Raw genomic sequence first — 14,863 nt, 5'->3', positions numbered from 1 at the left:
ATAGAGCTTATAAGAATTGGTCTAACACATCCATATTAATGTTTCAAATTTAAAAGTAATTTCACATTCCACTCAAAACTCAAGTGAGTAAAGTTATGCTCCCTAACTTTACATTTAACACTATGTGTTCCCATTTTGTTCTTTTCAAGTAATTTTCAAAACATTTTTCATACACATCTACACCAGACAGGTTGGTAATCAAAAATTTACTTAAAATTAGTTGCACATTAATTCACAGACACAATCTATATGTCAATAATAAACCTACAGAATTAGAACATTAAATCTAGGATTTGGTAATTCATTCAGACAGTATTTATTTTTGTTTTTATTTATTTACATTTTGTTTGAAAGGTGGGGAGATACAGAGAAAAAGACACAGAAAGATATTCCATCTTGCAGTTCACTCCCCAAATGTCTACCATTAGCCAGGGCTGGGCAAGGCTGAAGCCAGGAGCCCAGAATTCAAGCTGGGTCTCAAATGTGGATGACAACTACCAGAGTACATAAAGCATCATCTGCTTTCTCCCAGGGTACATATTAGTAGGAAACTGGGTAGAAACCAGAGGAGCCAAGACTGGAACCAGGCATTCCAACATAAGAGACACGGGTGTCCCAAGCAGAGTCTTAATGTACCAAATACCTACTCCTAAAAAGAATTTTCAATTAAACTGTGCAGTATTTTCAGCTTTACTTTCTTTAAGTTGTACAAATGTTATTAAACTTAAGATCCTGAACTTGAGATACAAAATGAAAAGCAAGACTAAATAAAGTGTTTCTCATCACTGAGTATTTACTCATGGCAAAGGACAGAAAATTGTCATTATTTAAAATGTCATCCCATCTACTAACAAATAATAGCAAAAAATAATAGGAAGCACAGGCATACAGGTATTTATAGCCTGCCTACTCTCCCATGTATTCTGTTCCCTTTCCTCATATATTATTTTCAAAATAGGAAATTATGCAGAAGGTGGCTAATAGTTATAAAATTTACTTGTACGTCTTTACTGTGTAAAACTAATCTATCAAGACAGACCAATGAGAACTGTTTGACTTTGTGTTTAAACTTGAGAGAAATGTACTAGGATTCTCCACACTTGGCTGGAAACAGAATAATCCCCTTTATGCACAGGCCTGGTATTTTTCTTACTATATCAAATGATAGAAAGATCCGCTTTGTTATGGGCTCTCAACTGCAAGCAACTGTGGTCCCAGAGAACACCTGACTACTGGGAGACGCTGTAATTACTCATGGAAGCAAGGTCTAGTGGCATCTTGTGGGTAGAAGCCAAGGATGTTGCCAAATACCCCAAAATGCACAACGCAGCACCCATACCTCCAATTTTCAGCCCCAAATGTCAATTATTAGAGCTTTAGAAGCAATTTTTTCAAAATCTCTGCAAAAGTCAAAACCGTAGCAATATCTGAAGTTATTTTTTAAAAAGTTTAATTGAGGCCGGCGCCGCGGCTCAATAGGCTAATCCTCTGCCTTGCGGCGCCGGCACACGGGTTCTAGTACCTGTCGGGGCACTGATTCTGTCCCGGTTGCCCCTCTTCCAGGCCAGCTCTCTGCTGTGGCCAGGGAGTGCAGTGGAGGATGGCCCAAGCACTTGGGCCCTGCACCCGCATGGGAGACCAGGAGAAGCACCTGGCTCCTGCTATCGGATCAGCGCGGTGCGCCAGCCGCAGCGCGCCAGCCGCAGTGGCCATTGGAGGGTGAACCAATGGCAAAAACGAAGGCCTTTCTTTCTGTCTCTCTCTCTCACTGTCCACTCTGCCTGTCAAAAAAATAAAAATAAAAAAAAAAGTTTAATTGAGTTCATCAAGCCCACTGACAACTGAAAAGTATACAAATTCTTATAACTGGTACTTCAGGCAAGTGACAAGAAACCAGGTAAATTTAAATACTGTCAAATAAGAGTGCCACAACAGATTGTGCTTACAATTGCTAAGATGATCCCAGAGTAACAAATTTGTTCCTGGGTCATTGAAGACTCAATTTATAGTTTCCAAAGGGATTTTCAGCTCTAAAAGTCGCTGGAACCGTTTGAGTTATCTACCAAATGACACACAGTTATAACCATAACTATTTCAAGTCACCATTCTATCTGTGGGGCACGAGTCTAAATTACTCCACCTGTCCAGGACCTCCCCATGGATGCTCAAATCTCTTACATGCCTTTAAAATGATGGAGTATTTGCATGTAACCCATGCACACCCTCCAAACATCTTAAGTCATCTCCAGATGATTTGTAATACCTAATGCAATGTAAGCACTATGTAAGCAGTTGTTATGTATCTTGTCCAGTTAGTAATAATAAGAAAAAATGTATCTATATGTTCCACACAGGCACAAGTTTTGTTTTGTTTTTCAAATATATGGTTAGTTGATTGTTGCATGGGGAATCTATGTAAACAGAGAGAAAACTTTACTTAGATTTAGCACTATTCTAAATGCTTTGTCTACTCACCAAGTTATCACCAGAATTTCATAAAGTTTGTTCTATCACACATGAGAAAACTGGCGCAAAATGGTCTACATATTGGATTTGATGTTACAGAATCGTTAGTGTCATAACTGGGATTTAAAGGCCAGTGCTGTGGCATAGTAGGCTAAGATTCCACCAGCAGCACCCGCATCCCATATGGGTGCTGGTTCAAGTTCCGACTGCCCCTCTTCTGGTCCAGCTCTCTGCTTATGGCCTGAGAAAGCAGTGCAAGATGGTCCAAGTGCTTGGGTCCCTGCATGGGAGACCCAGAAGAGGCTCCTGCCTTCAGATGGGCCCAGCTCTGACCTTTGTGGCCACCTAGGGAGTGAACCAGCAGATGGAAAACCTTTTCCTCTGTTTCTTCCTCTGTCTCTCTATAACTCTACCTCTCAAATAAATAAATAAAATCTTCAACAACAATAACAACAACAACAACAACAAAAAGAACTAGGATTTAAACCCGAGCTGCCTGGCTCTATATCATTTGTACTCTCATACTATAGAAAGAATTGAGTCCCACAGATTTCAAGTGCTTTGTAATACCCAGACTTCTGGATCCTTGGCTTATCCACTGGATCACTGAATTCCCAATGGCTGGAAATAAACACATATACAAGAGGCCTGGATTTGGAGCTGCAATTGCCCTGGATGAACATCGGAAATCCCTGAGGTTGTTCTTGAGCTTGACATGCCTTGTAGCAGTCACTGCTCTTTCCACAATTCCCAAGCTCACCCGACATCCCAAGCAAGGGATGTCCTGTGCCAGCATTGCTTCTCTCATGCCCATGTCCTTTATTCATTCACTCAACAGGATTTTAGGTACCACCTACATATTATTTGTCAAGCAGTGTTCTGTGCCCTGGAGACAGAAAGATGACAAACACAGCTAATGCTTCCAGTAAATTCTCATTACATAGCAAGATTTAGACAAATGCAACCTATTATGCTTCATTGCACCAAGCGCCTTGCTAAAGGCTTTGGGAAGAATGAGAGAGAAACTTACAACTCAACCTGTGAAGGTCACAGAAACTTGCTGGAAAAGGTTATATTATGCCACTTAGGTCTTCAACAATGAAGTATAAAAGAAAATTATGGAGGCAGAGGGGCAATTTTCCACACAGGAAAATTGCATACACAGGAAACAAAGTGGAAACTACCAAAGTGTTACAGTTTCCATATAGCTGAAGAAGAAACTTTGTGAATGGGTGGTGAGAGATGTGAATGGCAACCTGGGCAAAGCTCTCAGTGTGAACCGTCTTTGTTGCCCTATCGAGAGGTCTGGAATTTGTTCAATAGGCCACATGGAATATTTTACAGAATGCCAAGGCTAAGAGAGATCTTATTTTAAAAAAAATTGTGAACAAATGTGACTGAGCATCCTAAGGAGAGAGGGTGTTAGATCCAGCATGATCCAGAATGGCTCCCTCCAGGAGAGCCACCAAAATGTAACAACTATACCTACTATGACAAAGGTAACATTGTGACCAAATGGTAAGACAAGTGTCCCCCTAAAGGTAATGTAAATATCTAAGGACAGAACCTGTGATCTGCTGCTGGTGATTAACTCCATGAGCTAAGCAGTCCTTGGATATTGGTATATACACCAGAAGTACCAAAGTTTCCTCAGGGTACAAAAAAATCTATTCATGCCACTCTGATTTTTGTATGTCTTCAGCAACATTAATAATGACAAGGCACTTAATAAGCATTTACAAAGTACCCAGAATCTTGTTATGTACTTCCATGAATGAAGCCTTAAAATCTAAAGTCAACAATTATGTAGACAAAGCAGACCTAAATTAAAATGCTTCCTGGGCAGGGTGGGTGTTTGGCCTAGCAGTTACAATGCTGATGAAGGCACCAATTTCCTATCAAAGTGCTTCAGTTCCAGTCCCAGCTCTGCTCCCAATTCCAGCCTCCTATTTTTTTTTTAATATTTTATTTATTTATTTGAGAGGTAGAGTTACAGACAGTGAGAGAGAGAGAGAGAGAGAGAGAAAAGTCTTCCTTTCGTTGGTTCACTCCCCAAATAGCCACAAAGGCCAGAGCTGTGCTGATTCGAAGCCAGGAGCCAGGAACTTCTTCCTGGTCTCCCATTTTGGGGCAAGGGCCCAAGGACTTGGACCATATTCTACTGCTTTCCCGGGCCACAGCAGAGAGCTGGATTGGAAGAGGAGCAGCCGGGACAAAAACCAGCACACATATAAGATGCCAGTGCTGCAGCCGGAGGATTAACCTACTGCACCATGGTGCCAGCCCCCCCCCCCCCCAGCCTCCTATTAATGAGCACCTTGGAAGGCAGATAATGGCTCAAGTAATTGGGTACCTGGAATCCATATGGGAGAACCTGATTGTGTTCCTAGCTCCTAGCCTTGGCCTGACTCAGTCCTGGGTAGCCATTGTGGACATCTATCTGGAGAATGAACCAGCTGATTGGGAGAGTTCTCTGTCTCCCTCCCTCACTCTCTCTCCTCCTCAAACAATTAAAAAAAAAATCTCCTGGGTCAACCCACAAAAAAATCAAATGGTAGGACCATCTTAACACCTAAAGTCCATGTAAAAGGTTTCAGTAGAAATGCTGTTTTTGACAAGTTCGCCTTCTTAAGTTACCTACCAGAAGTACAGTTCAGATTATCGAAAAATCTGCAAAAGGAAATATGAACGTGACTTATCCACCTTGTCCTTAACTCTACCTAGAATTACTTGAGTCATGGTCATGTATGAATATACATTTGCATTCAAATACAGAAGTTTAAGTGAAAAGAATTATTTAATGTAGAGATCTGCTGACACCCAAAATCATTATCACTTTCAACATACTAGACACATTAAGTTAGAAATATCCAATCTCTTAATCAGAACATTCAGGTCTTTTCAAATCCTTTAACATTAGGGAGTTCAAAGTCAGGGGTGAAATGTAATGAATAGATCACTCCACTGGGTATACGCAGAGGTCTGTGAATTGTGTACATGACCTTTTCGAGAATAAGCCCTTCTCCTGGAATGCAGTATACCCACTAGATTAAGGCTAGAATTTCAAACTTAATGTTATTGCTTTTGTAAGTGGGATTAAACTTAATGGCATATGAATGTAAATTTTTATGATTTAATTGTAGCCTTTCACAGGAAATGTCCCTTTTATTTTAAAAGGAGAGGGGGAAAGGATAACAGAAACAGTAGCAATAATTTACATGGCAATCCAAAGTCAGATAAATCCTAAAGTCCTTTAGAGAGAGAAGACACTCTAAGAAAGCAAGCCCTACACACACAAGGTCTATGTACTTTACTCTGGTTTGCAACTATAGGTGGGGAATGTCCCGATCAGCTTTTACATTTTCAGTATTCATCTGAAGTAAAGCTGTACATTGGTTCATAAGTCTACACAAATTATAGGTATGAGGGGCAAGAGATACACCTTTAAAAAGAGATATTTTATGGCATCTAGCATAGTAATGAAGATACCCACATTTCGTATCTGAGTACCTTGGTTTGACTCCTGGTTCTACTCCCCAACCAGTTTCCTGCTAAAGCACACCCTGAGAGGCAGCAGGTGATGGCTCAAGTCCTTGGGTCCCTGCCAATAATGTAGGAGATGTAGATCCTGGCTTCAGCCTGGCCCAGTCCCAACTGTTGCAGACATTTGGAGAGTAAACTATTGCATAGAAGACCTCTGTCTGTCTGTCCACCTGTCTGCCTTTCAAATAAATACAAATAAATAAAGAGTATTTTAAAAGAAAGGCAGGAAGGGTAAGAGGGGAGTGTTGATGAATAATTCTCAGGACATCCACATCCTGCTCCAGTCAGCGTAGTGGCTTTTTTTTTTTTTTTTTTTTTTGCGAGTGGGTACACTGTCAGTTTTCATTTGAATAAAGGGTTCTTTATTTATAATAAATTAAAACTTCTTTCATGAAAAAATAGTTTAAAATTTAAAAAACAGGTTATTAACAGCAAAAAATACTCAACTAGAGAACATCTAAATAAAAGATCTAATAACCATATAAATTGAAAGTATTTCCAGAATAAGGATGACACTTCTATAAGTCCTATAAACACTCTTTAACTTGTTGTTCTTGATTAGCTGGTTCAAAGATTCAGGCTGAATACATAAAAACAAGGACATATAAAAAATAAAGTTGGTAACATCAACCAATAGACAAGGCTTCAAATGCAAAGGACAATTCTACATTAAGTGTTAAAATATTTGGTCATAAGTTCTTGAAAGACAGTCTTTCTCCAAATTCAGTATTTGCTGCCAAACTTCATGATTTTGGCTATTTAGACCCAACACTGGTTCGTTCTGAATATATTTCTTTTAAAAATGTTTTTACTTCAATGCTTTATTTTGGCATTTTTTAAAAACAATATTATCTATGAAATTGAAGGTTTAATATAAAATTTAACATTTTTCTAATGTCTACTTATCTTTACATAGCTAATAATCTAAAAATAAAGTGTCTGGGAACCATCTAAAAGTGCTTCATGTATACCCACCAGTGGGAGACATTGCCTAGCACAACACTTAACAGTAAGAGTGCTGGGTTGGGCAGGGAAGTTGGGACTGGCTCCACCCCACTGCACAACTGGGCCTCAGTTTCCTCTTCTGTAAAATGGAAATAATAAAAGTACCTAACTTATAGCATGTATGATAAGATTAAATTTGCTAATCCACATTAAATACTTAAAACAGTATTTTATATAAAGTAAATTTTCAGTAAATGTTATCTAGGATATTATGATCATGATGATATTATGATTGATGATGATGCTGGTGATGACTCAGAGAGACAGCAAAAGTGCAACTATCCAAATATGAAGCTAATCATTTAACCTAGCAGCTAATACGTCCATGTTCCACAGTGGAGGGCTTCCAGCTCCAGCTTCTGACTCCAGCTTTCCGCTCATGCAAACCCTGGAAGCTGTGGTGACAGCTCAAGTAATTAGGTTGCTGCCACTCATAAGGGAAACTAGAGTGCTTTCTAACTCCTACCTTTAGTCTCAGCCGAGCCCAAGTCATTACCAGCATTTGAGAGTGACCCAGCAGATGGGAGTGCTTGCTTTCTCTCTCTCTCTCTCTTTCTCTCTCTCTCCCTCTCTCTCTCTTCCTCTATCTGACTCTCAAATAAAATTTCCAAAAAAGGAAAGAAAATATACATAAGGGAATATAGTCTTAGATATGAAATTTCAAGATGGCTATTGTCTGTTGATTTATTGCAACTTCATTTTGAAAATATTCAAATGTTCTAATAGCAATCAGACTTTGGCTAAAAAGTTAAATATAATAAAGCTACCACCTGTGGGAAAATACTTTAAAAATCCTAACATAATAATATATCTCTTTCATCCACAGTCCAAATGTACATTAAAATAAGTTCACTTACTGTATGTAAATAAAAGCTTTAAATAGAAATAGTGTTGATAATATTGCATTAAAGTATTTCATACAAGGAAAACATTAGAATTTTTAGCTTCTTAATATGTTGTCTTTCTTCATCAGCCATGCACTGAAATCTCAGGGTGAGAAAAGGGACAGACCAACCCTGAAAGGTTTCAAATATCAAACTATACTATTATGTCAGCACCCTAAGATCAATTAGCGCCTTTCAATGACAGAAAAGGTTTCAGTGAGACTCCGAGGTGTACACTCTGAAACTGGCTTAAACCACCATATAAATGTGGTTTTGATAACACAAAATGGTTTCTATTTTTAAATTAATCAGTCTCATCTCTTTTTCTGGACAAGGGAAGGGGGAAGAAGGGTTAAGGATAGTGTTGTTCATTTTCAGTATCTTTCTCCTAGTACAAACATGGGGTAGCAAACAGTAAGAATCACAAATTTCAAGAGTTAAATGACATATCACCAAGGCACACACTAATGTGCAGTGCCATGAGCAATATTAGGTGACAGTAATGTTTACAAAGTCTTCTAACCTCTTAAAAGCAATCAAAGTTAACTTGTACTGCTTTAAAATATGTGACTCTTGTTTATTTTCGTCCACTCAAGTTCAAACTAAATGACGCCAAATTTGGCTCCATGTACAATTTAATGAACATTCAGTGTTCCCCACATGAAAACATATCTAACTGCAAAATGCAGTATTGCACACGTGGCAACTAAATACCCCATTGCATCTCCCCCATTTCGAGGGCAAATGCTGAAAAAACATGTCGTTTCTCAGTTCACCAGGAAAAATTCATGAGAGAAGCAGGTACAGTGCAACACCATCCCATTCCCCCTGGTGTTGATCTCCTTCACCTAGTAACCATTGTAATAAAATCTCCCAACTGTATTTTCGAACACAATTAGTTTAAGATACTCCACTGGGAGCCACATTATAAGCGTTTAACATATGTAAGAATAATATCCATTTGAAAAAGAAACTGTCAGGATTATATTCTCACTGAAAAAATAACAAGGTGTTTGAAAGAGGTTTGTTCAGTTCTTCAGTGAAAGGATTCAAAACCACTCCTACCTTTGATAACACACTTTTCTATTTATTTCTTAAATGAGTGATCTGAAATATTTACAACCAGACAGTACCTAATTTTAGGTTTTAAGTGCTTTAACAGCTCCATGAAATATGATCAGCAGCTGCAATACAGACTATGGTGAATAAACTCCTTATAAAGGGGGGCCTGTTTTTACTGAATGTTCAGTGTTCTTGCATTTACCTAATAGAAAAAATAAAGATAATGAACAAACATAATAAATACTTGCATTCTTAAATTACTTAATACTTCACTAAGTCTTGGAAGGGATTATGTCTTCTCTTGAATTTTGCATAAAAAGAGTTCAATTCCATTGGGTGAAATAAGTTTAATTTTGCTGTTTGAAAGATAGAATGTGAACTTTCCAACAACCTAAATTTTATAACAATAATTATGGTTTTCATACAATTCCACCATTCTAAAAATTCTAGATATCTTAATTCTAGTGCATAAAACTTTAAAATATGAAATACTGAGCCACATAAATATATTTTTAGACACGGCATCAGTCATTTAGAGCTTGCAACAGAGATTGAAAACATGAAACTGGACACTTTATTTCCCGTGGCTATGTAAAATTTATTTACACCCCAAATCACAATATAAATAAAAATGAAATTCTTAGGAATGGAGAACTTGCTCTTTTTTTTAACCTGAAGAGGTTATTTAAAAGGAAAAATAAATTATAGCGAAATGAAAACCTATTCATCTCCCATTTTCCCCTCAAAAAAGAAACTTTCATGCAAAGACAATTTTCTCCCCTCCAGCTTCTATGAATTCTCTAGAATTCAGCATCTGTGTTTTTTAAATAAGAATACTGATTGTTCTTGAATTGATGTCTTTGCATCCAAATCTTAGGGCTTTAAATTGTTTAAACTGGAACATATGACTTATATAAACATGATCTGTGACTACATACACATGAGAAATTGTTTTTGAAAATAAGATATTCAATTTCTAATAATCAATAAAATAAATATTAACAAAGAAAATTAAGTAAATCTTATTCCAGTTACAATTGTGGAAGAGTCTCTAGTTACGATGGCCTTAAAATGCTCTGGCACACCATTTTCAGGCACTTTACAAGAACAAACAGGTTTTCCAAATCCACATTGCTGTGAGTCCTTCACTTATTACGGAAGGCCAGGACATATCCTTAATAATCAGAGAAAGGAACAGTTTCCAGCTAATCTAATTATGCTAATTAGAAAGCTGTTACTGTCAAAGGCTTTAACTTTCCTGTACAACCACTTCTAAAAATTGGTTTAACTTTGAATGACTTATAACTTTTAATCAGGTGGAACAAGCTATTTCATGGTTTATAATAACAGTAAAAGCGGGTGTAGTTCTACGTGCACTCAGTATTGTGGCCAGAAGATTCAAGTTCTGACAATCTACTTCCACACAAAACAGCCTGTCTCTTGTTACTTCTGCTTTTTTATTTCTTGGGGAAATATCATTTTTTAAAATACACAAATGTCTTTGAATGCAATCTCTTACAACGCATCCTACCACGTATCAAATATTTTGTTTTGGGATTCTCTTCCGGTCTCTTTTCTTAGTTTTTTGTTCTTCAGGTTTACACTTACCCAAACAAAATTTTTTCATGAAAAACAAAAAGTCGATCTTTGTGCTTATAACCAAGCTCTCCTGGGGAAGGATTATCAAATTCAATTCTTGTCCCGAAGCGGTTTTAAAAATGAAAACAAAAACAATCCAATAAACAAAATATCATCGTCACCTTTCAATTCTGTCAGTCACTTAAGCCTACATGAAACTTCAGAAGCTGTGGATGGGGAACCCGCAGTGGCGAAAAACCCACAGGACCCCCAACTATGTCCCGCAGGAGCCCGCACTGAAACCGACCAACGCCCGAGGGCGCAAAAAGTGGCTGCAGAGGAGGCAAGGAACAAAATGCCATATTCGAGAAGATATATTTCGCTCCAACAATTACGTTGATCCCAGGGTGCCAAGCCAAAAGGGGTGAGGGAGAAAGAAAACTGTTAAGTATGAGCTCTTAATGTGAAACCTAACCTGTTGGTTCTCCTAGGTATCAGATTTTGGAAGTGTCTGTAATGACAGCCAGGAAAGCAAATTAATGGCCAACGGCCCACTGGGTTTGAACACGAGACTCCTGTTACCTCCTCACAGATCAAGCACACAACACACACGCACACGGAGGTGCTCCACGTGGAACCGCCCTGAAACCAAAACACACGCCCGGGCGCTATGCTGCACCTTCCTCCACTGAGCTCAGGGGGAGATGCATGAATGACTCTGCGGGCTCCGAGGTGGCAGGCCAACACCACCCTCCCCGCACACTTCCACCGCACAGGCAAACCCCCTGAGCCTTCAAAGCACGAGGGAAGGAAGGGTGGTGGCGGCGAGGGGAGACACTGCCACCCCAGCTAGCCCAGAGACGGTGCAAATTAAACCGCGCTCGGGTTTCCTCACCGCTCTGCTGCGGGACTCGGTCCGCAAACTCCCTAACCGCCCAGAGCTGTCCCCAGTCTTGGCTACAAAGAAAGAAAAGTCTCCCAAGTGCTACCAAAGAAAGTCTGTGTTGCCGTGTGGGGCAGAGTAAAACGAGCACACCCGCCGCCCCCTCACAAACCCATTTCACGCTACAAAAGCGAACTGTGGCCAGTCCCACCGCCTCTCCAGTAGCAACAAGCAGGCTTTGCAAGGAGAGAAAACCTGCTCTCCCCAGCTAGGTCCCTGCGTTTGGAGAAGTTACAACTCCTCCAAGGCATCCCGCGCCCTGAGCCAATGAACGCCTCTGACGAGACGCCTCTAAATTCACGGAACCTGACAAACTGCAGGAGTTATTCGGTCCACGCCGCATTTAAAAAACAAACAAACAAACAAACAAACAATTAAAGATAGCCGTAATGTAACAGCCGGTCAGTGCCTGACCATAGGAGCATAAGCATTGAACACGCACCCGGCATCCTGAAAACCCAGGAGCCTGGGGCCCTCCACGGGACCCTGGGTCAGCATCCCCGCGCCTGGGCCATCTAGCGGGAAGGCGTCATCACAAAGTCATAAATGTCACGGGAAGGATGGAGGGGAGACCCCGGCGCGCGCGCCTCTGCGAGGCGGGGGCGGGGAGCAGGTAGGAGCCGCAGCGAACTCCGTTCCGCGCCGGCTCGTCGCAGCCCGGCGGGGGACAGCCGGATCCGAAGGGAAACTTGGGGCGCGGGGGCGTCCTCCAGGACAGAGCGCGCCACTGCAGTCCGAGCGGTCCGGGCCCTCCGGCGTAGGACACCCAGCCTGGAGCGCCCTCGGGAACTCTGGCGCGCAGGCACCTTCCCGCGGCGCGTCCCTGCTCCCAGCGCTTCGGTACTCCCGGCGGAGCCGCGCGCACTCAGGAGGGAAAGCGTCCGGGGGCTCCGCCAAAATCCAGGCCCCCTGGGCTTCTAGAAGGAGGCTGGAAGAAAGGGGGGGGGGGGGACACTCACCTCCAGTCTCCCGGACCGCCTCGAAGTCCCGAAGTTCAAGTGTGCGTCCCCGCCGCGGCTCGGTGCGTCGGTATTTATTCTCGTTCCTTCCAGTGTCGAAGTTTCCTCTTCGCGCTGTGCCTCTGGTGAAAACAGGACATCCCCTTCGGCCACCCCCCAACAAATAGCGTACACAAGTGGGGGAGAAACGGGGCGGGGGAGAAGCCGGCTCCGAAGGGGGGAGGACAGGAGCGAGGAGCCAAAACCCCGCACTGACGACGCGGGGGGAAAAGAGAAGAAAAAAGGCTGAGGAGATTGCGCGCTCCGCCGCCGCACTCGTCACTCCAAGCGCTCCCCAAAGCCCTTTCCCCCTCTCGCAGGGAGCGACAACTTCACGCGGACAGGATGGAAGTTTTGCGCGGAAGCCGGGAGCGGCCGGAGCGTGCGCCGCGCGGCGGGCAGCCTCGCACTTGCGCGCGGAGTCGGAGGCGGGAGGGGGCGACGTCGCCGGAGGCCACTGCGGGCTCGGGCGGCCGCCAGGGTCGCAGGGGACGGCGGCGCGTGGGAGACTGATCGCTTTTTATTCGACCTCGGGTGACAGCCTGTTGACATCGTTTGCGGTCTCGCGTGGGGACCTCCCGGGGCCCCGTGGCCCTGGGCGTCCCGGGTGGCGCCGCGATAATCTCCGCGCCGCCCCCACCCCGCCCCCACCCAGCCTGGCCAGGTCCTGTGCGGCCTCCCGCCCGAGGGGGAGGGACCGGTGGCCGAACTCCCCTTCCTGAGCGAAGGGACGTTGTCTTGTCTGTCCCCACCTGCTTTGGGGGCAGCCCCCTGGCGTCGCCAGTAACTCCCCCGCTACCCTATTGCCGGGTGTGGGCCACCGCGGGCCCCCTGCCGGCCTCCTTGCCACTTACCCCAGGGGAGCAACTTCAGGGACTTCACCTCTTGCAACAACGTGAAACAAAAACCAACCCACGCCAGACTGGGGCGCTTTCTGGGCCTGGAGGAAACACCCTTTTCCGTGGAGATGTGCGCCGTGAGGAGTAAGCAGTCTGCGGATAGGCTGTGCTGAGGAGGGCCTGGGCCCCTTCCAGGGCCGGGCGCAGGTATAGGCATCCCTCCCAGACGCCCAAAGGTCAGGCAGCAACGACTGACTTCCAAGGCAGCGTCAGAGCTGCCTCAGGCACATTGCTGAAATGACATTTCGTTTTGTGCCTTCTGCGCTCACATTATTAACCTACATAGGTTTTCGTGATCCATAGGCACACGTGCGTGTAGCGGAACCAGGGCCATAGCAAAGTGTACAGCATCAGCAACCCGTGCATTTCTCATCCCTTTAGTCACCTATTCCTAAAACCTATTGTCTATTTTAACAGCATCCTTAATTGTCACATTGATAGTAAGTTTCGATTTGCTGAGGATTTATTGAGTGTTGGTCTTATGGGTCACTTGCAGTCCACTTGAGTTCAGCTCATTTGCATGACCACCCTAGAAAGGTCGCCATTGTTAACCCTGTATAAAAGATGAGAGAACTGAAGCCCCCAAAATCCAAGTAATGTTCCCAAAGACAAACCCAATGGTCTCTAGTCACAAGCTCAGGATCCCTCAAGCAGCCCCCACATTGCCCTAGGGTGGTTTGAGAGACACCAAATTGTTCCCTTCCAAAGAAAATTTAGCTCCAACACGTAAGCAACTAAATTAAGTTCTGAAAATTGTCAGAAAGAAGTTTCTTCCTCTTCTGCTCTGCGATCTAAGTGGCTTGAGCACCGTCAAGTTCAAAAGCAAAACCAACGAAAAACGTTTATAGCTGCGATTTACTTGAGCTTCTTAATAAGCGAGGCGTTATCTACCATGATTAAGAAGCAGTGCAAAAGACAAGGTTGTAAATTTAAACTGGTTAAGGTACTCATCGCTACTCTCATTACTTACTGTGTGTTCTTTCCTGCAGATTTATTTTGGAGGGTGTAGGCACTGCCAGGCCTAAGTTTTACTTTTCTGGATCTTGGGTAGAAAGGGTTCTGAGGGTGGTTTTGGCATAAAAGGCTTTTGGATAATGGCCCACAGCATACCCCAACCTTAAGAGGAACGCCAGGGAATATACACTTAAGAGTAAACCATCAATGAGCAGATATAATTAATTTCACAAAGCTTACTTTCTCCATTTTGCCTGTGAGAAAACTAACGGCTCAGAAAGTTTAAGTATGCTACTAAAGAGCAGACCCAAGGTTCAGACAAGACTTGGGATCTCTAAGCCCACTCTCTTAGCAGTCGTCGGCAGAGAAGTAGGAATTCTCAATATGGTGGATGTGCCACCAAGGCCAAATATGCATTTTCGGTGTTTGTGAATCATTCAGTGTCTAAGAATGCTCTGTGGCTATAGCAACTATTATGTAAGAACTACGAACAATGTTGAACTTAAAAACTCCTCAAAAGAGTACGTATTT

The 14,863-nt window shown here is 42.7% G+C and overlaps 1 protein-coding gene across 4 annotated transcripts in view; it reads right to left on the bottom strand.

Annotated features, from left to right (window-relative positions):
* EYA4 (EYA transcriptional coactivator and phosphatase 4) overlaps positions 1-12,845 on the bottom strand; it is a 291,369-nt gene extending 278,524 nt beyond the window's left edge. For all 4 annotated transcript variants that reach the window (XM_062186786.1, XM_062186787.1, XM_062186788.1 and 1 more), the window contains exon 1: positions 12,441-12,845. The gene's annotated coding sequence lies outside the window, so the exon portion shown is untranslated. The remainder of the gene's footprint in view (positions 1-12,440) is intronic.
* Positions 12,846-14,863: the final 2,018 nt, after the last annotated feature.

This window comes from Lepus europaeus, chromosome 3, assembly GCF_033115175.1.
Source record: "Lepus europaeus isolate LE1 chromosome 3, mLepTim1.pri, whole genome shotgun sequence".
Classification (NCBI taxonomy): domain Eukaryota; kingdom Metazoa; phylum Chordata; class Mammalia; order Lagomorpha; family Leporidae; genus Lepus; species Lepus europaeus.
Note: the sequence above shows the minus strand (reverse complement) of the source record. Positions and strands in the feature narration are given on the sequence as shown.